Source organism: Eriocheir sinensis, chromosome 44 (assembly GCF_024679095.1).
Source record: "Eriocheir sinensis breed Jianghai 21 chromosome 44, ASM2467909v1, whole genome shotgun sequence".
In the NCBI taxonomy this organism is placed as follows: Eukaryota; Metazoa; Arthropoda; class Malacostraca; order Decapoda; family Varunidae; genus Eriocheir; species Eriocheir sinensis.
The window spans coordinates 4,764,097-4,787,149 of record NC_066552.1 but is presented as its reverse complement, the minus strand read 5'-3'; positions in this window follow the sequence as shown (position 1 = coordinate 4,787,149).

Below are 23,053 nucleotides of genomic sequence, written 5' to 3'. Positions count from 1 at the left end.
GGGTGATAGGACAGAACCCTGTGGAACGCCACTGTTGATAGGTTTAGGGGAAGAGCAGTGACCGTCTACCACCGCAGAGATAGAACGGCCGGAAAGGAAACTGGAGATAAAGGAACAGAGAAAAGGATAGAATCCGAAAGTGGGCAGTTTAGAAAGCAAAGACTGGTGCCAGACTCTATCGAAGGCTTTCGATATGTCTAGCGCAACAGAGAAAGTTCACCGAAATGGCTAAGAGAGGATGACCAAGAGTCAGTTAAGAGAGCAAGAAGATCGCCAGTAGAATGCCCCTTGCGGAATCCATACTGGCGATCAGATAGAAGGTTAGAAGTGGAAAGGTGCTTTTGAATCTTCCGGTTAAGGATTGACTCAAAAGCTTTAGATAGACAGGAAAGTAAAGCTATGGGGCGGTAGTTTGAGGGATTGGAACGGTCACCCTTCTTAGGCACAGGCTGTACAAAGGCATACTTCCAGCAGGAAGGAAAGATAGATGTTGATAGGCAGAGACGAAAGAGTTTGACCAGGCATAGTGTCAGCACAGAAGCACAGTTTTTAAGGACAATAGGAGGCACTCCATCAGGTTCATAAGCCTTCTGAGAGTTGAGGCCAGAGAGGGCATAGAAAACATAATTTGGAAGAATCTTAATAACAGGCATAAAGGAGTCAGAGGGGGGATGAGTAGGAGGAATATGCCCAGAATCGTCCAGGGTGGAGTTCTTACAGAAAGTTTGAGCGAAGAGTTCAGCCTTAGAGACAGATGAGACGGCAGTGCTGCCGTCAGGGTTAAGGAGAGGAGGGAAAGAGGAAGAAGTGAAATTGGAGGAGATATTTTTGGCTAGATGCCAGAAGTCACGGGAGGAATTAGAAGAAGCAAGGTGTTGACATTTTCTATTAATAAAAGAAGTTTTGGTAAGTCGGAGAATAGATTTGGCACGATTCCGGGCTGAAATGTAAAGGTCAAAGTTAGTGGGAGTTCGAAGGCTCTAGAACCTTTGATCTTTAATAGCACGATAACAAGCGTGATTAAACTAAGGCTTTTTAGCATGAGGAGTAGAGAAAGTACGTGGAATGTATGCCTCCATTCCAGAGACAATCACCTCTGTGATGCGCTGTGAGTTAGGTGAGAGATAAACAGCACATATGTATTTAGTAATAGAATGACAATGAAGTCTTAGCCAGATGGTGGAAAATTCAGAAGAGAGCAAGTGATGTCGTTGCGCACGTAGGCGCAACATCCAGCTTTGGATTGAAATTTAGGATAGAGATAGTAGGAGGGAACAGAGTAGAGGTTGCTGTCAGTAGCCTCAGAAACCGGTGTTTCGGTGAGGAAGAGAAGGTGGGGTTTAGAGGAGGAGAGATGGTGTTCCACAGAATGAAAATTAGAACGAAGACCGCGAATGTTGCAGAAATTGATAAGGAGGAGGTTCGAGGAGTTATCAGGACACCTCTCAAGTCGTCAGCCAGAAGGGGAGTCCTCCCTGGGGGAATTTAAGGTCCCCCCCCAGGCGGTGTTTGTTTGTTTACCTCCCACACATGTTTTTATTTTTATTTTTTTATTATTATTAACGTGAGTCGGTTTGTTAAAGAAATAATCCCCTGCTTCTTATGGTTATTTGCTGTTATTATCATTATTATTATGGTTTAGTTATTATTATTATTGTTGTTATTATCATTATTATTGTTGTTGTTGCTGTTGTTGTTGTTGTTGTTGTTGTTGTTGTTGTTGTTGTAATTCTAATGGTTATTCTTTTAGTATTTTCATTTATGTTATTGTTAGCATTTAGTTCGATCAACCCGCGGCTCAACCCGGAACAAATTGTAACATCATGTTTTTATTTGTCTGTGTGGATGAATTTCCCTTCAGTCCAGTGCTGCCGGGAACATGTAGGCGGGTGAATAGTTTTATTGAGGTAAAAAAAAAAGGTGAGAAATCAGGAATTGTTTACATTTTAGAGCACGTGTTTAATAAAGCTAATGGATTGATACTGTGAGTTTGAATGTTTTCATATCTTTACTAATTAATGTTTTTTCTGACTAGTAGAACTCACAGAATTTATGCAAAGTGAATATAAACAAATTTCCAGTATATTGTCATCTCTAACTTTAATATGCACGTACGGTATTACAGGAAAATTCATATCAGCTATAACACACAATCGGACACCTCCCCTCCCGAAAATGACCTCTCTTTTGGCCGCTCTTCTGAACTCTTCTTTTGTAGGGGCAGTGTTTAGCGGGCTTTTATTTTCTCACTATGACTTTTCTGTACCCCTGAGCCGCTTCCTTTGCTGTAAAAAAAATCAATACGTGGGGAAAAAGATTATCACAGTGATGCAGAAGTTCATCCGCAAGATCACACCAAATGAAATCCTGTAATTATTTCCGCGTTCACTCACTCCGAAACACTGACTGGCCGAACTCTTTACGTTTTCCTGGACTCGCGTTTGGTATTCCACGTTTCCGAGAGAGCACCTGTTATCGTGTTTGAGGAACGTCGCTCCATCACTCGCTCCGGCGTAAATAAACACGTGTGAAGATGTTTGAGGCTGCGGCGGAGAATTGGCTCATTTTTACCACGTGTGTGTGTGGGTGGTGGTGGTGGTGGGGGGAGGGGGGAGGTGTGGGGAGGTGTGACTTTCATTTTACATTACCTGGCTTACCTGTACTACCTTTACCTGCCCTTGAGGGATTAGAAACATCATACAGTACTTTTAAGTCATTCATATATCCGTTTTTTTTTTGTGTGTGTGTGTGTGTGTCTTTAACCGAACTTTACTTAACAAATTATTTTCGGAGCCGTTGTTTATTTGTTTATTTTGTTTTGGGAATAAGAGTCTCCATTAAAAATAGATTACGTAGTGTTAAGTCCCTTCAGGTATGCCAACTTTTTTCCCCCTGTAACATACTTTTACAGTAAGAAGATTATAACCAATTACTCGAACAGGTTTTCACTCGCGGTTAATGATTTTACTCCGTGGCGCTGCTGAGATTTTTGACATTTCTTGGCTTTCCCTTCACGTCTGCCTGCCATGGACACTGCGAGGGACTTCTTCTCTGACTCGACAACTTTAATACATGTCCATAAATGTCGTTGTTTTCGTGTGCATAGTTTGGTGTTTAAGACTAGATGGCCTTCCTGATGTCACGTGGTTTAGATCGCCCACTCTGTCACCCGACCACCGCGCACTAGAATAAAAACAATGACGGTATTTCCTTGTAAACCTCTAAATAGTAATTCTACACGGAGATAAGAACTGAGGCCATTTTTTCTACAGCAAAGGAGACAGATCAAGGGCTTAAAAAAAGAAAACAGCAATGAAAAAAAAAGCCCGCTACTTACTGTCCCTAAAAAGACTGGAGAGGAGTGGCCGAAAGAGAAGTTATAGTACTGTATATGCCCCAATTTTACTTTACCTTTTAACGCATGGTTCGTCAAGGGCAGATCGCGGTTTAGCACTGAGTTATAAGACTGTTCACGAGGTTGCCATTTCTACACGAATGGATAAGTTAATACTCGTCAGAATGAGGCTTGCTTCGTATTCAGTGTCGGTAGGAAGTAAATGGGTTGCAGGAAGGGTTATTTATAGAACACACACACACACACATACACACATAGTCCCCCCCCCGTCTACCTGCCTGGCGTGACATTTAGCTATTTAGACACACTTTCGCTTACCTTGTGCTTGCCTCTTCCATCTCCAGCACTCTTCTCTCTCTCTCTCTCTCTCTCTCTCTCTCTCTCTCTCTCTCTCTCTCTCTCTCTCGCTCCCTCTCTCTCTCTCTCTCTCTCTCTCTCTCTCTCTCTCTCTCTCTCTCTCTCTCTCTCTCTCTCTCTCTCTCTCTCTCTCTCTCTCTCTCTCTCTCTCTCTCTCTCTCTCTCTCTCTCTCTCTCTCTCTCTCTCTCTCTCTCTCTCTCTCTCTCTCCTCTCCTCTCTCTCTCTCTCTCTCTCTCTCTCTCTCTCTCTCTCTCTCTCTCTCTCTCTCTCTCTCTCTCTCTCTCTCTCTCTCTCTCTCTCTCTCTCTCTCTCTCTCTCTCTCTCTCTCTCTCTCTCTCTCTCTCTCTCTCCTCCTCCTACAGAACTGAGAGGAATACTTCTGGCCTGATAGGATGCTCTGTGTGTGTGTGTGTGTGTGTGTGTGTGTGTGTGTGTGTGTGTGTGTGTGCGTGTGCGTGCGTGTGTGTGTTTGCATGCCATTCCTCGCCTGCATGCGCCTCTTTCTCCCCTTCCTCTTCTTGATTCCTTTTCCCCTTTTCCATCTGTTCTGTGTTCTGTTTCGACTTTTCCTCCTCCTCCGTCCCTTCTTTCTCTCTCCTTTGTTGCAGGCCATTCTTCCTTTCCTCTTTTTTTTCTTCTTTCTTCTTCCTCCTCGTGTGTATTACTTTCCTACTCTCCCGGCTCTCACCCATGACCAGTCTCGTTCTCACACACACACACACACACACACACACACACACACACACACACACACACACACACACACACACACACAAACACAGAAACACAAACACACAAACAAACAGTATTATCTCCTTTGTGTTGCGTTTGTGTCATTCTTCCTATTAATAGCTCTCCATTACCTACTTCGATTTTAATTTCCACACCTGAGAAACTTTATACTTTTACCTTAATTACTAGCAACTCTTACATCCCTAAACCGCCTTATGATTTAGTGTGATTGAACTGACAAATGTTTAATATATCTAATAGCAAGGTACGTGTCATTATCTAGGGTAAAGTATATATAATGTTTACCTATTTATTCGATCTAACACTCAGCTTATCTATTATCTCATCAGCTATCTTATCTAGTTTATTTTTTGTCTGTGTATGGCATATTTAACACGGTACTTCACGGTGGCTACTCCTTACTTTTATCTTTTATAGGAGCGGCGAGTAGCGGGCTTTTGTTTTTGTACTCTTTTTGTTGCCCTTGAGCCGTGTCCTCTGATGTAAAAAAAAAAATGAAAAAAAACTGAAAGAGCTATTATTGTTACGTTTCCTCTTGTTATCTTTTGCACACCTGTTACCTGTGTCTATGTCATGTAAGCCCTCCGACCCCTCACACACATTAATATAACTTGCCAGAACTGTTAAACGTTTTCTGAAATGCACGAGTTGTATTTGTGTTATTATTTAATGTAAACATGAATGATTTGTTGCGAGTTCCAGGAAGTAATGCAGACCCCTCGCTCCTCTCCAACGCATTCATGTCACTGTTAAAAGCATGTAAGGATATGAAGAAAAACAACAACTAGTATTCATATGTTCATTAAAATACAAACATGAATGATTTGTTGCATTTCCCGGGAAGTTATGTAAACCTTCCGCCCTCCTGACACATTTATATTAATATCTAGAACTGTTAAAGGCAAGTACATGGATGAAAAAAAAGTTAGTGTTTGTCTGTTCATTAACATACAAACGTGAATGATTTGTTGCGTTTCCCGGGAAGTTATGTAAACCTTCCGCCCTCCTGAACAGATTTATATTAATATCTAGAACTGTTAATGGCAAGTGCATGGATGAAAAAAAAAGTTAGTGTTTGTAGCCATGTTCTTTGAAATACAAACGTGAATGATTTGATGCATTTCCCAGGAAGTTATGTAAACCCTACGTCCTCCCAAACACATTTATAATAATATCTAGAACTGTTAATGGCAAGTGCATGAGTGAAAAAAAAGCTAGTGTTTGTGTGTCCATTGAAATGAAAACGTGAATGATTTGTTGCATTTCCCAGGAAGTTATACAAGCCTTCCTTCCTCCTTAGCACATTTATTATATGACTTTCTAAAACTGTTAAAAGCTACTACGTGAATATATAAAAAAAACTAGTATGTACATGTTCATTAAAATACACAAATGAATGGTTTATTGCATTTCCCGGGAAGATACGCAAGTCTTTCATTACCCCAAATACATTTATATTACTTTGTACAACTGTTAAAAGCGAATAAACTAATGGAAGAGTAGTATTTGAAATTATAAAATACAAAAAAAATCTAGAATTGTTCAAACTGAATAACTGAATGAGAAAGTAGTATTTGAAATCATGAAATAAAAAACAACTTGGCAGAACTGTTAAAATGATAAACAAAGTAGCAGTATTTGTGTTATCTTTACACACAAACATGAATTTTTTTCGTTTGTTTGTTCCAGGCAGTGATTATGAAACCTCTTCCCGTTCTAACACATCTTTTTTACGTCTTCCAGCATTGCCAAAAGAAAAAGAACAGTAAATGATAGTTCTGTGATCACTTGATATAGAAAGTGAATTATTCCTTCGTTCTGTATCATTTTATTTCCGCTCCTAAGAATCGCCTCAGTTTTTCTTATCTCTTAATCAGCTTTTCGTATGCGACTCAAAAGAAGCGTAAAAAATAAAGCTACTTTTGCTTCCCTGTGCATGGCCGGGGCTGTATGACCATCTAATACAAGACTGAATGCTTCTTTCATTACTGCATGTTCCCCTTGCCACAATAGCCTCAGTTTTCCTCATCTCTTTTATCAGCTTTTCGTAGACGACTGCAAGGAAAAAGTAAAGAATCGAACCCCTTTTATTATTGCGTGTATGATCATTGCTGTATGACCATCAGTTACAATATTGAGTGATTTTTCGTGTGTATTATTTTTCCATTCCCACAATCGCCTCAGTTTTCCTCATCTCTTTTATCAGCTTTTCGTATACGACTGCAAGAAAAAAGTAAAGAATCGAACCACTTTTATCATTGCGTGTATGACCATTGCTGAATGACCATCAGTTACAATAATGAGTGATTTTTCGTGTGTATTATTTTTCCATTCCCACAATCGCCTCAGTTTTCCTCATCTCTTTATCACTTTCTCGTGTGCGACTGAAAGAAGAGGCATGAAATCGAGCCACTTCTTCTTCCCCGTCGCTGTCTAGTCAACTAATACAAAACTGAGTGTTCCTTCCTGTATTGAACGTTTCCCTCAGCACACCTCTATATCAGCTTCTCGTTTGCAACTGGAAGAAGCAAAGAATCGAACCACTCTTTCAACTTCGTGTATTTCCGTCGCTGTATGGCTAACTAATACAAAACTGAATGCTTCTTCTTGCATTGTACGGTGTATTTCCGTCGCTGTATGGCTAACTAATACGAAACTGAGAGGTCCTTCCTGTATTGTACGAGTATGTTTCCCTCAACACACCCCTATATCAGATTCTCGTATGCTACTGGAAAAAGCAAAGACTTCGTGTATTCCCGTCGCTGTATGGCTAACTAATACAAAACTGAGAGGTCCTTCCTGTATTGTACGAGTATGTTTCCCTCAACACACCCCTATATCAGATTCTCGTATGCTACTGGAAAAAGCAAAGAATGGAACCACTTTTACAACTTCGTGTATTTCCGTCGCTGTATGGCCAACTAATACAAAACTGAGTGCTCCTTCCTGTATCGTACGTTTCCCTTGCCACAATCGCGTCACTTTTTCTCAATCCCTTTAATCAACTTCTCTTAGACGCCCGGTAAAGAATCGAGGGAGTTTTGGTGCCCCTCCTCTATGTGTTCAACGGCTCTTTCCCTCGTCCCCTCAGCACCCTTCGCCGCGTTTCTTTCCCTCTCTCATTCCTTCCTCTCTGCCTGCGCACATTTTGCAACACGCTCCCCCTCTCCCATTAGCTTTTGCTCCTTTCTCTCTCCTCTCATCCCTCTGGCCTTTATTCCCTTCCCTCCTCCAGCCGCCTTTTTCTCTGTGTCCCTTTCCTCTCTTTTCATCTATCATTCATTCCCTCTATATCCCGCTATTTATTCATGCGTGCTTTGTCTTTTCTTCTTCTCCCTCTCTCGCCCACTTCTTGATCATTACCGTTGCCTTTTTTTATCTCCCGTTCTCTTTCTCTCTTTCTCTTTGGGCGTCTTTCGTCTTTTCATGTGATTCGTCTTTCCTTTTTTTTTTTATCTTGATCTTCTTGTCCGATTCTGTGCTTCCTTGGTGCCGGCGTTTGTGTTTTTTTTCTTTCTTTTCTTTTCTCGCTGTCGTTTTTTCTCCTCATTATCTTGTATTGGAGTAGACACCGATACGTTATATATTTTACGCTTGAGAGGAGTGGACGCGAAGAGGAAGAGAAGGGAGTGTTTTTATGTGTGTGTGTGTGTGTGTGTGTGTGTGTGTGTGTGTGTGTGTGTGTGTGTGTGTGTGTTGTTGTTGTTGTTGTTGTTGTTGTTGTTGTTGTGTTCGAGCTAAGGCGATATGATTGAGCGCTCGGATACGATACACACAGACACACACACACACACACACACACACACACACACACACATACACACAGACCCTCTCCAGCAGCTTTACACACGGGAATGGACGATTTGTGAGACTTTTCCGGTACTGCTTCACTTTCTTTTTTTCCTTCCTCGTCCACTCAACTCTCTACTCTCTCTCTCTTTTTCTCTCTCTCAACACAACAGTTACATGCAGTTATATAGAGTTACAGTACAATGGATCTTAGTGTCCGGTTTTATGTGACTGAAGGAGAGTGGCGTATATCTTTTTTTTATTATTATTATTATACCCACATTGATACGCACTTACACACAGACATACACACATACACACAAAAGCGTATATAGGCGTACACAGATTCTTGTTTTTCATTTCTTACTTACAATACTTGCTTACTTACACTGTCAGATCTACTTCCTGTTCTTACTTCCCACTCTTTTGCCTCTCTTCTTCTTCCCTGCCTTCCTCCTCCTCCTCCTCTTCCTCCTCCTCCTCCTCCTCCTCCTGCTCCTCCTCCTTCTCCCTTTAGCTTTCGAGGTTCTTCCCCTCTGAAGACATTTTTACCTAGAAAGTTCACACAGTAGCGTCAGTTGTGTGTGTGTGTGTGTGTGTGTGTGTGTGTGTGTGTGTGTACGTGTGCGTGCTTGAGAATCCATGTCTGTTTCTTTGTATGTCTGTCTGTCCCTCTGTCTGTATTTCTCAGTCTAGTTTTTGTTGTTGTTGTTGTTGTTGTTGTTGTTGTTGTTGTTGGCTGTATGGCACTGTGTCACTCTATTTGTGTCTGTCTGTCCATTTGTCTGTCTGTTTCTCTGTCTGTATCTCTGTCTGTATCTTTCTCTGTCTTGATTTTTGGTTGCCTGGATGTTGGTGTGTCTCTGTGTCTGTCTGTGCGCTTGTCTGCCTGCATCTCTCTCCCTCTCTCATCTCTCTATCTGTCACTGATGCTTGGTTAGATTACTGACTTTGCTTTCTCACATCCGTCCTTCCCCCATTCCTTTCCTTCGCCCTTCCTTTCCTTTATTACTTTCTTCCTTCCTTCTCTCGTACCTCGTTTTTTTCCTATTTTCTATCTTCACTTTCTTTCCTCCTTCCTCTATTTCCACTTCACCTGATTTTTTTCCTCCTCCGTTCCTTCCTTCCTTCATAGATTTTTTTTTTTTATCTTTCCTGTTTTCATTCTTTCCATCTTTACCTCCTTCTTTCCATCCTAACTTTTATCCCTCCTTCCTTCTTTCCTTCATTTCCTACCTTCATTCATTCATACCCTCCCCCTTTCCTTCTTTTCTCAACTCTTTATGAAGGAATGAAAAGGAATAGAAAAAGGAAAGCAAGGAACAAAACCATGAAAAGGTGAATAAGCAATGAAAACAAGTGCAATAAAGATGAATGAATAATGAAAACAAATACAAAAATAAAGATCCTGCCCTCCTCCTTTCTTCCTTCCTTCCTTTCTTCCTTCCTTCCTTTTCCCCTTCGCTTTTCCTTTATTTTTCCTATTTATTCTTTTATCCATTCAATCAGTCATTCAGCTGCTCACGGATTCACTCTTCACTTTTTCACTCTCCCTTTTAAGCATTCTACTTGTATCTTTTTGGTCTCTTCTATTATTCTCATCTAACCTTTTTTTTTATTCCAGTGGGCTCAAAACATTTCCGATTTTCCCCATTTTTAGGATATCGGTAAATGTTTCGTTTTTTCTCTTTTCCGGCTCACAAAACTTCGGTAGGATTTCCGTTTTTTATTTACGCTTAAATATTATTACTCGAAGCGGTATTTGTTCTATTCGTTATTCTTTGGGTAGGATAAGTCACTGTTTTGGCCTTAGTAGTACTGTCTAGAGTAATATATTGATAAGAAGACTGATTTTTATTTTTTATTTTGGGGGTAGCTTTTGAGAATATATACGAATCCCTTGCTTGTTTGCTTGTTTATTTGATCAGTGTGTTTGTGTGTGTGTGTGGGGGGGGGGGGGGGGAAGGGGGGGGTTCTCTCTCTCTCTCTCTCTCTCTCTCTCTCTCTCTCTCTCTCTCTCTCTCTCTCTCTCTCTCTCTCGTGTAAGTTAAACATGGGTAGCTTTTTCCGTAGAGTTTTCACACCGCTACAGCACTTTCGGGTTTCGTTCAGAGGTAACAAAACTCCACTTGATTTCCGCTCCCTTTCGGCGTCACATGTTCTGGTCGTGGATTCTTTTGTTCGGGAAAATACATCAAACTTTCCCTTGTCGTTTTGGCTTTCCTATTTTTTTTTTTTTTTCTACTGCAGGAGAGCGTACTACTGTTGTGTTTTCTGTACGTAGGTTAATAAAGTTACATTTTTTGAGAACTTTTACCAGAAGCTCATATTACGTTTGGCTCATAAGGACATTTTCCGGTTAGTTTTATTAATATATTGTACATTTTCCGTATGGTACAAAGATTTATTTTTCACCCAGTCTGTAAAGTTAATTAAATCATGACCATTTCAGTTTCTTCAGCGTTGATTTTTTTTTTTTCCTTTTAATTCATTTGGGAGTGATTGGGTAGATATTAATTAAAGCTCTTTGACTTACAGAAGCGCATCATGCATTTATAATTCCACACTAAAGAATATTCTAATACAGTTGATATTTCAATTGAACTTCACGAAATATCACCTTGTATTATTTCTACGGCGTGTTCCTTCATTTTCATTGTGAACTATGCGATAACCTTCCTTTCGTAACCATATTCTGACCGTGTGTGTGTGTGTGTGTGTGTGTGTGTGTGTGTGTGTGTGTGTGTGTGTGTGTGTGTGTGTGTGTGTGTGTGTTTACAGTAAAGGAAGCAGTTCAAAGGCAAAACAAAAGAAAACAATAATGGAAAAAAGAGCCCGCTAATCACTCACTCCCCCTATAGAAGTAAAAATAGAAGAGTGGCCAAAAGAGGGGGAGGAGAGGTGTTCCGATACTCTCCTCCTGTGTGTGTGTGTGTGTGTGTGTGTGTGTGTGTGTGTGTGTGTGTGTGCGCGTGTGCGTGAGTTATTTATATGTGTGCGACGTGTTGTATGGCGCGGCAACACACATGTATACAAATATTTCTGTACGCGCCATTCCGTCAGTCACACACGTAGCCTGCCCTCCCTTGCCTTCGACCCACGGCAAACAAACGACAGTAACACATACAGAAGGAGCAGAAAGAGTACCACAAACAGTAACACCAACAGTAACGCCAACAGTAGCAAAAGCAGTCGGAAAATCAATTGTACTAGTAACACGTAACAACAGAAGCAACAGTGTAGGATAATGAACAGACCAATGGCAACAATGATAGTGGTAGTAGTTGTAGTAGTGATTGTTGTTGTAGCTGTGTGTGTGTGTGTGTGTGTGTGTGTGTGTGTGTGTGATGGCGACGGATGGTGTTAATCACTCTTGGTTTTCTGGTCCGCGGCGTCACGTGTGCGGACAACAACACTTTATCGGCGGAGCGTTGATGGCGGACGCTGGGAGGCTGCGGACTGGGAGAGAACGGGAAGCTAAAGGGGCTACTGCACTGGGCATATTTTCCGTGGATCTTCACTCAAACCACGATTCCCGCTAGCGTGTTTCTCATTTGTTTCTTGTTATTGCTGATGATGATGAGTAATACCGTCGTCCTTCTTTGAAATCTACCGTAGCTTTAGAAGATCGTGGACACGTCAGAAAACCACGGAAATATGAGAACCACGCCAGCGGAAATCGTGGTTTGACTGAAGATCCACGGAAAATTTTCCCTGTGTAATATCCCCTTAACACGGACACACAAATATCTCTTCCTCCTCCTCTTCTTCCTCCTCCTTCTCGTCTACATCATCTTCTAATCCTTCTACATCAGTTTCGTATTTGGATTCATCTGGAGAAGGAGAGAGCGAGATGCTACCAGGCCTTTTTTTTTTACAGCAGAGGAGACAGTGCAAGGGCGTAAAAAAAAAAATAATAATGAAAAAAAAACTCTAAGGCCTACCCAAATATCTTCCCATTCTCCTCATCCTGATCCTTCTTTCCCTCTTCCTCCTACTCTTCCTATTTCTCCTTCTCGTCCACATCTTATTCTTTTTCTACTCCTTTTACATCAGTCTCTCTTTGGGATAGTCTAGTGCTCCTTTTTATGTTAGGGACTGTGTGTGTGTGTGTGTGTGTGTGTGTGTGTGTGTGTGTGTGTGTGTGTGTGTGTGTGTGTGTGTGTGTGTGTGTGTGTGTGTGTGTGTGTGTGTGTGTGTGTGTGTGTGTGTGTGTGTGTGTGTGTGTGTGTGTGTGTGTGTGTGTGTGTGTGTGTGTGTGTGTGCAATTCCCTCTTCGGTGGCATTTTCTTTTTCGATTACGTGTCACTTTATTTTGTCCTCAGGGTCTCCGATGGATTTTAGTTTTTTTTTGTTTTGCTTTTTTTCTGTTCTGTTTGTGTGTGTTGGCTTGTCTGCGGATCTTTTGCTCTATATTTACCTGTCAGTCTGTTTGTCTGTCTGTCTGTCGCTTTGGTCGCTATTCTCACGGCCATTTACATTCCCGTTATTGGCTTGCGTCTGTGTTGCCTCAATACACCTTGGCCATTGTACTTGAGAGCGTGTGTGTTGCCGAGGCCTTCATAAAAAAACAGTATTGCTCATCGTGGCACTGAGGACGAGGGCTGCGGGGGGGAAGGAGTGTGTGTGTGTGTGGGGGGGACATATAGCACTGTCTTGCCTTCAATGTGGGTCACGTGCGCCAGGGAAAGGGGGGGGGGTTAATGGGGGGGAGAGGGGATGGGGGTAGGTGGCACTTGCTGCTGATTGTTCTGAATCACACTTTTATGGGGAATCGTTTCCGAGCCTTAATTGACATTATGTTGATTTCCCAGGCGAGTCGCTTCGTGGGGGAGGGGAGGAGGAAGGGATGGGGCGTTGGAAGGATGAGAGAGGGATAGATATGGAGGGAGCGTTGGAGGAGAGGGGTAGAGAGGGAGGGAGGGGATAAGGGCACCAGGCTCGGAGTCATGCAATCGGTCAATAGCTGATACTTTTATTAGCCGTTTGAGTCTGTGGTGGTCTATGGCTGAGCAGGGACGGCAGGAGGTGGAGGAGGAGGAAGAAGAGGAGGAGGAGGAGGAGGAGGAGGAAGAGAAAAAAGAGACATGCCTTTCAGTGGCCTACCTCAGTGGCTCCTTCAGGATAACTAATCAGCTAAAATCTATATCTGTGTTCTTTTTTTGTTCTTTTTTTATTATAACCGCGATGCATTTTGTTATGTAGAATTAATAAGCTCTTTTTTTGTTACTCTTGCTTGTTTTTCTTACTTCTATAATTCTTCATCTTTATCTACAACAACAATCATAAACAGAAAACTTATACTTGAAGAATTAATAAGCTTTTTTACTACCTGCTTCACATTCTCGCTTCCATTATTCTTTCACTTCTAAGTAAAACAAGAGTAAGCAAAAGAAACATTGTACCTGAAAATTTAATATGCTTTTTTAACTTACTTCATAATTCTTTCTTTTATATTTTTTCCCCTCTAAAACAACAGTAAGCAACGGAAACATATATGAAAAATTGATACCATTTTTCCTACGTTCTTCATATTCATAATTTCTTTATTTCTCCGCTTTAGAACAACAGCTAGTAACAGACACATCCTCGCCTACACTCGCTCACAATTACACAACTAAAGACACATCCCCACCTCCCTTCCCTTCCCTTCCCTTCCCTTCCCTTCTCTTCCCTCAGCGAGACACAGGCCGTTCATTAACACAACAACACAACACGCGTCGCCCCGCCACCCGCCGCTGGACCCATAACGCCGCGCGGTACGATAACTCCCTTGTCGCGGCGCCTTCTGCAGTAGCTAAGCGGCGACTCCCAGTGTGGCGCTACATCAGAAAGGGGGGAGTCCTGCCGCCCTGTCGCCCCCCTCCCCGTCCTGTCGCCGATCTCCCAGCCCCGTCGCCGATCTCCCTGTCCTGTCGCCGATCTCCCAGTCCTGTCGCCGATCTCCCAGCCCCGTCGCCGATCTCCCCGCCCAGTCGCCGCCCTCTCCCCCGTCCCGTCGCCGCTCTCCCGCCGCCCTCTTGCCGCCGCCGCTTTTCCCAGCCTACCTTGACATTTGATTACTGCTCTAACTACTTCATTAGCATACTAATTCAACAATATCAGGCTAAATAATCATTATGCATTAGCAAACACCTCTAAGCTAATCGTAATTACTGATTTTATGAACAATGATGAATTAGATGCCTCATTATCCCGCGCTGTTAATTAATCGGTTTTCTTTATTAATTGCGGCCACTAAACCAGCGAGCGGCGGCCGTGTCGGGACTGTCGCCTCCAGGGGGCTGCGGAGGAGGAGGAGGAGGGGGAGGGCGAGGAGGAGGATCAAGGCTGCGTACATTTTAGGGGCAGTGATTACCGGGCTTTTTTTTTCTTTTCAATTATTTTTTTACCCTTGAGTTGCTCCCTTACCTGTAAAAAAAAAAGAAACATGACAAGAAAGTCTGAGAAAGTTGTAAATAATATAACGAATCAAAACACAAGAAGAATTTTTTAATGAGGTGAAGTAAGAAGATTAAATATACCGAAACTATGGACACTCTACCCATGACAATAAAAAGCGAAAAGTTGTCAATATTAAGTCAAAACACGAGATTATCTTTAACGAGGGGAAGGAGAATTATAGACACCGAAACTACAGACATTTTAACCATGACATAAAAAGGCGAGAATGTGTCAATAATATGATGAACCAAAACACATGAGGAGATGAGGAGAATTATAGAAACCGAAACTACAGACATTTTAACCATGACATAAAAAGGCGAGAAAGTTGTCAATAATATGATGAACCAAAACACATGAGGAGATGATTACCGATGATGCAAGAGGCGAAGAAGGTTGTCAATAATATAATGAGTCAAACAACATAGAGAAATGATTAACTATGACACGAAAGACTAAGGAAAGACGACAATATTAAAACCAAAAAAAAGCACATAAAGAAGAAAATTGGATGATGAGAAATTTAATAATAAATCAAACCACACGAAGGTTCTTTTTAATGACGACTCAAAAGGCTGAAAAAAAATGTTAGTAAGGATTAAAAACTCATTAAGAATTCCCAAACACCAGAAGAGTTAACTTTGATTGTATGTCTCTCTACCTGCCCTTCACTGTCTGTCTTTCTGTCCATCTATTCACTAGTTCATATATTCATTTTGAGCTATGTCTGTCTGTCTATCATTTTTTTTCTATCGATCATTCTACTTGTATTTTTATCTGTCTGTCAGCTGTCTGTTTGTCCATCTCCTTACCTGACCATATACACCTGTCTACCTGTCTGTCTGTCTGTCTTCTTATGTTCTCTGTCCATCTTCCTGTCTTTCTTTCACTGTCGGTAGTTAATTATTCCCCTCTAAACCTATTTGTCTATCTACCTATCCACCTCTGCTTGTCTATCTGTCTGTCTATCCGTGTCTATCTTTCATATATCTATCTGTTTATACCTGTCTTGTTTTCTATCTATCTATTACTGTCAGCTTTCCTCCCCTTCCTCCTTCTTCTCTTATTCCCCTCCTTACCTGTTTGTCTATCTACCTATCCACCCCTCTGCTTGTCTATCCGTCTGTCTGTCTGTCTGTACCGTGTCTATCTATCATATGTCTACCTGTCTTTACCTGTTTTATCTTGCTTTCTATCTGTCTATTACACTCTGCTCTCCTCCTCTTACTCCTCTTCTTATTCCCCTCTTTACCTGTTTGTCTGTCTATCTATCCACCCCTCTGCTCGTCTGTCCGTCTGTCTGTCTGTCTGTACCGTGTCTATCTATCATATGTCTACCTGTCTTTACCTGTTTTCTCTTGCTTTCTATCTATCTATCACTGCCAGCTTTCCTCCTCCTCTTCTTATTCCCCTCTTTACCTGTTTGTCTGTCTACCTATCCACCCCTCTGCTCGTCTGTCTGTTCCGCGTCGTCTTAGGGGAGTCGCCGAAGTGGAACCGTTCAAGGTGTTTATTTTTTTCTCGTTGCGTTGCGTCTTTGATCAATTCGTATCAGTGCCTCGCTTGACTGAGGTTGGTAATGATGGCGAGGCGGCGAGCGGGGGCAATTAAGATGTTGATGAGGGTTGTTTTTGTTACTCATGATCATTATTATCATTATTATTATTGTCATTATTATTTTGGGGGCTATTTTTATTTTTTATCAACAACTCGCATTTTTTGTCATTGTTCTTCTTGTTATTCTCCTTTTCTTATCGTCAACCATTTTCATTATCATTATTATTGTTGTTATTTTCATTTTTTCATCATCAACTGATCATCAACTGCCATTCTTATCATTATTATTGTTGTTACTGTCATATTTTCATCACCACCTATAACTATTTTCATTACTATTATTGTTCCGGTTATCATTTTTCTTATTATCTTCATCTTCATCACAATCATCATCACCATCATCTCATCATTGTTCTCTTGTGGTTCGTGAAAGGTTATGGAGGAGGAGGAAGGAGGAAGAGGCTACGAAAAGGCAATGGGAGGAGGAGGAGGAGGAAGAAGAGGAGGAGGAGGAAGAGGAGGAAGAAGAAGAGGAGGAGGAGGAAGAGGAGGAAAGGGGGGGTAGGGGGGAGCGTACAAGGGGGCTCTTCTGCTCCTCTCGTAACTGTCGTGTTTAGCGAGAAAAATTACGCTTCCTTGCTTTGTGTTGAAGGAAAAGAAGGGAATTGCATCATCCTGTAACGCGCGGCTGATTATTGCGCTGTTAAGTCGTGAGTGTGCCGCCCCCTCCTCCTCCTCCTCCTCCTCCTCCTCCTCCTCCTCCTCCTCTCTCTCTCTTTTCTTTTCTCTCTGCTATCCTGTTCACTAATTCCTCCATTCCTCTTTACTTGTTTCCTTTTCTGTCTTCTTTCTCTTTTCTCCTTTCCTTTTTTTTCCTTTTTTCCTTTTTTTCTCCTGTGCTTTTTTCTCATTTTTTTCTTTTATGGCTCCTCCTCCTTTTCCTCTTTCTCCGCTTCCTCCTCCTCCTCCTCCTCCTCCTCCTCCTCCTCCTCCTCCTTTTCTTCCTTCTCCTCCTCCTCCTCCTCCTCCTCCTCCTTTGTCCATTCAGTCTTGTTATGTAAAGTTCAATGTTTTATCTTTTTTTCTCGGTATAACAGTTTTTCGCCCTCCTCTTCCTCCTCCTCCTACTCCTCCTCCTCCTCCTCCTCCTCCTCCTCCTCCTCCTCCTTTGTCCATTCTTTGTTGTTATTTAAAGTTCAATGTTTTTTCTTTTTTTCTAGGTATAACTGTTTTTCGTCCTCCTCCTCCTCCTCCTCCTCCTCCTCCTCCTCCTCTTCACACCGCACAAGAATCACAGGAACATTTACTTCACACGCATCACTTTGCATGCATTAAGACCACGATTTCTTTCTTTTCATCCTCATTCTCCCTTCCCTGATTCCCCCCTCAATACGACTCCTCTTTTCCCCTCGGGTGTAAAGATGAGCTAATTGGCAGTAAGTGGCGGGATGGTTCCTGTCGTGGGCGCGTTGCTGGGCTCAGATTACCGCGGCGGAGGGGGATCATAACTCAGCCTCTCATGAAAGTATATATCTGGGGCCGTGAATGGGCAGCTGTTGTTATCTGTGTGTTTATTGGCCGCCTGGTGAATGGGAGGTGGGGCTTATCTCAGAGGCGATTGGTGCGGCCCTGAAGAATGGGCGGAGTTATCTCCCGAATTTGTATTCACTCCCAGAACGTTTAGCGCCAGTTTCCCGCCGCCGACACCCTCAGGAGCTAGGAAACGTTCTGGGGCTCTGGTGGGCTTGGGAGAGAAGGGATGGGGAAGGGAGAGAGGGGGTTAGGGCGGGGAGAGGTGGGGTTGGGTGGGGAGGACTGGGGTTAGATGGGGTGATTGGGGATGGAAAAGATGAGGTTTCGTGGGGTTGTTGTGGGTAGGAGAGGAATGGTTGGGTATGGGAGGAATTTTGTTGGGTATGGCAGGAAATGGGTTGAGATGGGGCTCGGGAGGGGACATATAGGAACATAAACACGTAAGGAAGGAACGCAAGGAGAGGAGGAGGGGAAAAAAAAGGCAGGAATAGAATGAAAGAGAAAAGGAACAGAATAGAGGAGGAAAGAATAGGTGAAATAAAAAAAAAGGGTTAGAGGGGGGGGGTAAGGGGTGAGAGAAGGTGAGTTAAGGAGAAATCAGATCAGTATAATGTAAAGAAAAAGGTGAGGAGGTAAAAAAAAAAAAAGGTGCAAGGTGTTGTTGTATGTGAGATGAAGGCAATTAGTGAAGAGTCTAATTTACCTTTCTTATTTCAGGTACTAATGGTCTCCTTAAGTACATTTTCGTTTCTTTTTATCGTGGGTAATTAAAGGGAATGGGTTTTGCTAATTGTTTTGTAGATTTATTTAAGTGTTCATGTCTTTGCTTTCGGATTTAACGTTTTTTTTTTATCATATTCTCTTTTTGCAACGTTTTTCCTATCGCTTATGATCTCTTACTTGTCTTTTTTTTTTTTCGTTCTTTCTCACACTCCAGACCCAGAAAGCTACATGTGCTTCTCCCCTCCTTCCTTCTCCTCCTCCTCCTCCTCCTCCTCCTCCCTTCCTCTTTCTCTCTTAAACACACACACACACACACACACACACACACACACACACACATGCACACACACCATACCCCGTTTTTTTATGAGAAAGTAATGTGTTAGTAGAATTAATGAGAAAAAAATATACATGTACCTTATTTAATTGGGGGTTTTCTCTCTTTTCTTTCGCAGGTACGGAGGAAGAAACGTGTGTGTGTGTGTGTGTGTGTGTGTGTGTGTGTGTGTGTGTGTGTGTGTGTGTGTTCCTGCAGTCCATCCGTCCATTTGCACGAGTAAGTATCCTTCCCACTTTCCGTTTTCTTTTCTTCTCGTTTTCTATTGTCTTTTCTTGTGTGTGACTAAATTGCTTTGCCTCCCCCTCCTCCTCCTCCACCTCTTCCTCCTGCTCCTCCTCCTCCTCCTCTTCCTCCTCCTCCCTGGTCTTTCTTCCCTCACCATGTTCTCCTCCCTGTTCTCCCTCTTAACGCCCTTTGTCGAGTCTCTTCCTTCCTCTCTTCTCTCACTCCTTCCTCTCTTCCCTTCCTCCTTCCTCTCCTCTCTCCCTCCTTCCCCTCTTCCCTCCCTTATTCTTCTCCCTTTTCTCGTTCCTCTTTCGCTTGTCCTACCGAGTTTTCACATAAATTTACACTGTGGCCTCACCCTCTGCCTTGCCTCCTCCCCCCCCACACACGCACACACGCACACAGACACACAGACAGACAGACAGGCAGAGTGCGGCTTGCTTGTGAAGGCCGCACCGTCAATCATTAAATTTCGTTGTCCATTATTGGTGTGTTTGCGCCGCTCGTGTGCCGTTCATGGGAGTGGCGGACGCTGCGTTTCATCTTCTAATGGCATGACTGAAAAAAAAATACGAACGCGCCGAAAAAAATGGCTCCACGCGGCTCGTTGTTCACTGGTTTTAGGTAGGTTTTCGGTCTTTTTTTTGGGGGGGGTTGGTTGTTGTTTTTGTTGTTGTTGTTTTGTTTATCGTTTTATTTGTGTGATTGTCTGTCTGTCTCTCTGTTTCAAATGGGTTTTCGTTTTCTTTTTTTGTTTTTGTTTGTTTGCTTATCATCGTTTGTGTGATTTTCTCTCTCTCTCTCTCTCTCTCTCTCTCTCTCTCTCTCTCTCTCTCTCTCTCTCTCTCTCATTCTCGCTGTTAGTTTTGCATCCGGATGAGAGAGAGAGAGAGAGAGAGAGAGAGAAAATAAACCATTCGACATACGCCATTTATAAAACACGTGTACGGTACAGAGCAATTAAATATGCGACCTGGTTTTCTTTTCCTTTTCTTTTCTTTTCATTTTTCATTTCTATTTCTTTCGTCGCAACATTTTCTGTACCCGATAACTTTTTTTTTTCCACTGCACGCTCAAGTAACCTTTTAAAAATATCACACTGGAGTACCTTATCAAAAATGCATGACAGAAATAAGCAAACGTGAAAAATAGGGTTAATTTATATTCCTTCCTCTCTCTCTTTTTCTACTGTATCGTAAACTCCTGTAATCCAATCAAGCTAACCTTTCGAAGAGTTAAAAAAAAGTACTTTGATATTCTGAGTACATGGTATTCTCATCATTGTGGTAAAGGGGGGGTGTGGGGGACGAAGAGGGTGGGAAAGGAAGGGAGGGAGGATGTGGAAGAGCTGAGAATAAGGGAGAATATGAGGAGGAGGGATACGGAAGGGAAGTGGCTAATGGAAGAGTGGAGGAATGAAGTGGAAGAGTGGAAAATAATTGTGATTATGAGGGGGAGGTGGAAGGGAATGAGGAAGAAAAGGTTAAAAAATGGAAGATGATGAGAGGGAGGGAAGTAGAAGATAAGAAGAAAGTGAAAGTAAGGGAATTAGGAAGAGAGAGAAAGGAGAATAAAGGAAGATGACGAGAGGGAGGGAAGTATAAGATAAAAAGAAAAGAAAAATAAGGGAGGGAGGAAGAGAGAGAAAGGAGAATAAAGGAAAATGACGAGAGAGGAGGTGGATGTGGAAGGGAAGGAAGAAGTGAAAATAAGGAAGAGAGGAAGGAGAGAAGGAAATGGGAGAATGGAAATTAAGACATGACGAAGGGGGAATGGAAGGAAAAGAGGAACATAAGAACTTAAGAACGTAAGGAGTCTGCAAGAGGCCGGTTTGTGAGAGAGTGGGTAAAAAGAAAGATGGGAGAGATAAATGGGAACTGATTTTTAAAGGAAGGGAAGGATGGGAGAGGATAAGTAAGAAACCAAAGAGGAAGGGAGACGAGAGGGAGGAAAAGATAAGGGAGAGAGAGAGAGAGAGAGAGAGAGAGAGAGAGAGAGAGAGAGAGAGAGAGAGAGAGAGAGAGAGAGAGAGAGAGAGAGAGAGAGAGAGAGAGAGAGAGAGAGAGAGAGAGAGAGAGAGAGAGAGAGAGAGAGAGAGAGAGAGAGAGAGAGAGAGAGAGAAAGACCAGAGAGAGAGAGAGAGAGAGAGAGAGAGAGAGAGAGAGAGAGAGAAGAGAGAGAGAGAGAGATTAAACAGGTAAAAAAAATCACTCCAAAAACAACAATGCAATAACCCACAAAGCAATTAGTGATCAGGTAGCATATCGTCGCCAGGTGAGGACGAACACGTGGCGTCCCAGCAGGTGAGACGAGACCTATATCATGCCGCTCGCCAGGTGCCCCATTGAAGCTCAGGTGCGTGGCGTTGCTCCTCATCACCTGTTCAGCTCATTCAATTAGTCTCCTTTAATTTCCTGCTCCGATTCACCCTGTATGGAGATGACTCAAGAATGGAATGTGGTGGGTGGGTGGGAGGGGGGGAGGGGGAGTAGGGAGTATGTGTGTGGGTGGGGGGTGGGGGAAAGTGTGTGTGTGTGTGTGTGTGTGTGTGTGTGTGTGTGTGTGTGTGTGTGTGTGATCTTTCCTTCTATTTTACTTCACTTTCTTTTGATTACTTGTTATTTGCTTTTATTTTTCTTTGGTTTTCCCTTTTTTTGTCAAGTCTTTTACTCGTGTTTCGTCTCCCATTTTATTTGCATCTTAAAATATTTCTTCTTTTTCTGTCCAGTGGTGATTTTTTTTTTTTTTTTTTTTGCGTCTCAGATTTCCTATTTCTCTTCCTTTTATTTGTTATCCTCTCCTTCGTGTTGTACAGCGGCATAACTCATCTATCTTCATTAAACACCATTTTCATCGCTTTTTCGTACTCCTCACATTTTTTCCTACTCCAGTCTTCCTCTTTTATCTTATCTCCTATTCTCTACCTTCATCCGCTCCCTCCCTGTTCCTCCTTTCCCTTCACCCTTTCCACCATATCTAACAAGGTCTTCAATAGCATCAAATATCAATAAATTACTGTTTTATATTATCTCCTATTATTTACCTTCATCCGCTCTCTCCCTGTTCCTCCTTTCTCGTCTCCCTTTCCATCCTATCTGGCAAAGTCTTCAATAGCATCAATTATCATTAACTTTTAGTCTGTACAGGCGAGCCAAGTTTTAACAATAGTATTTGAGACATAAACATGAGCTATACTTTATCGATATCTTTAACCTTATACTTCTCTCTCCCTTTCTCCCTGTCTCTCCCTCTCTCTGTCTCTCCGTCCTCCCTCTCCACCTTTCTTTCTCTCTCCCTTGCTCTTTCTTTCTTCTCCTTTCTCTCTTTCTCTACTGTCCTCCCTCACACTCCCTTCCTTTCTCTCCCTCCCTCACTGTCTCTTCTGTTCTCTTACACAATCTTTCTTTCTCTCTTTCTCTTCCCCCTCGCTCTGTCTATGGTCTCCTCCCTCCCACCTTTCTTTCTCTCCCTTTCTCTCCCTCCCTCACTGTCTCTTCTGTTCTCTTACACTATCTTTCTTTCTTTCTTTCTCTCCCCCCTCGCTCTGTCTATGGTATCCTCCCTACCTACCTTTCTTTCTCTCCCTTTCACTCCCTCCCTCACTGTCTCTTCTGTTCTCTTACACTATCTTTCTCTCTTTCTCTCCCCCCTCGCTCTGTCTATGGTATCCTCCCTACCTACCTTTCTTTCTCTCCCTTTCTCTCCCTCCCTCACTGTCTCTTCTGTTCTCTTACACTATCTTTCTTTCTCTCTTTCTCTTCCCCCTCGCTCTGTCTATGGTCTCCTCTCTCCCTACCTCTCTTTCTCTCCCTTTCTCTCCCTCCCTCACTGTCTCTTCTGTTCTCTTACAGAATCTTTCTTTCTTTCTTTCTCTCCCCCCTCGCTCTGTCTATGGTATCCTCCCTACCTACCTTTCTTTCTCTCCCTTTCTCTCCCTCCTTCCTTCTGTCTCTCTACGTAGGATGTTCTCTTACAC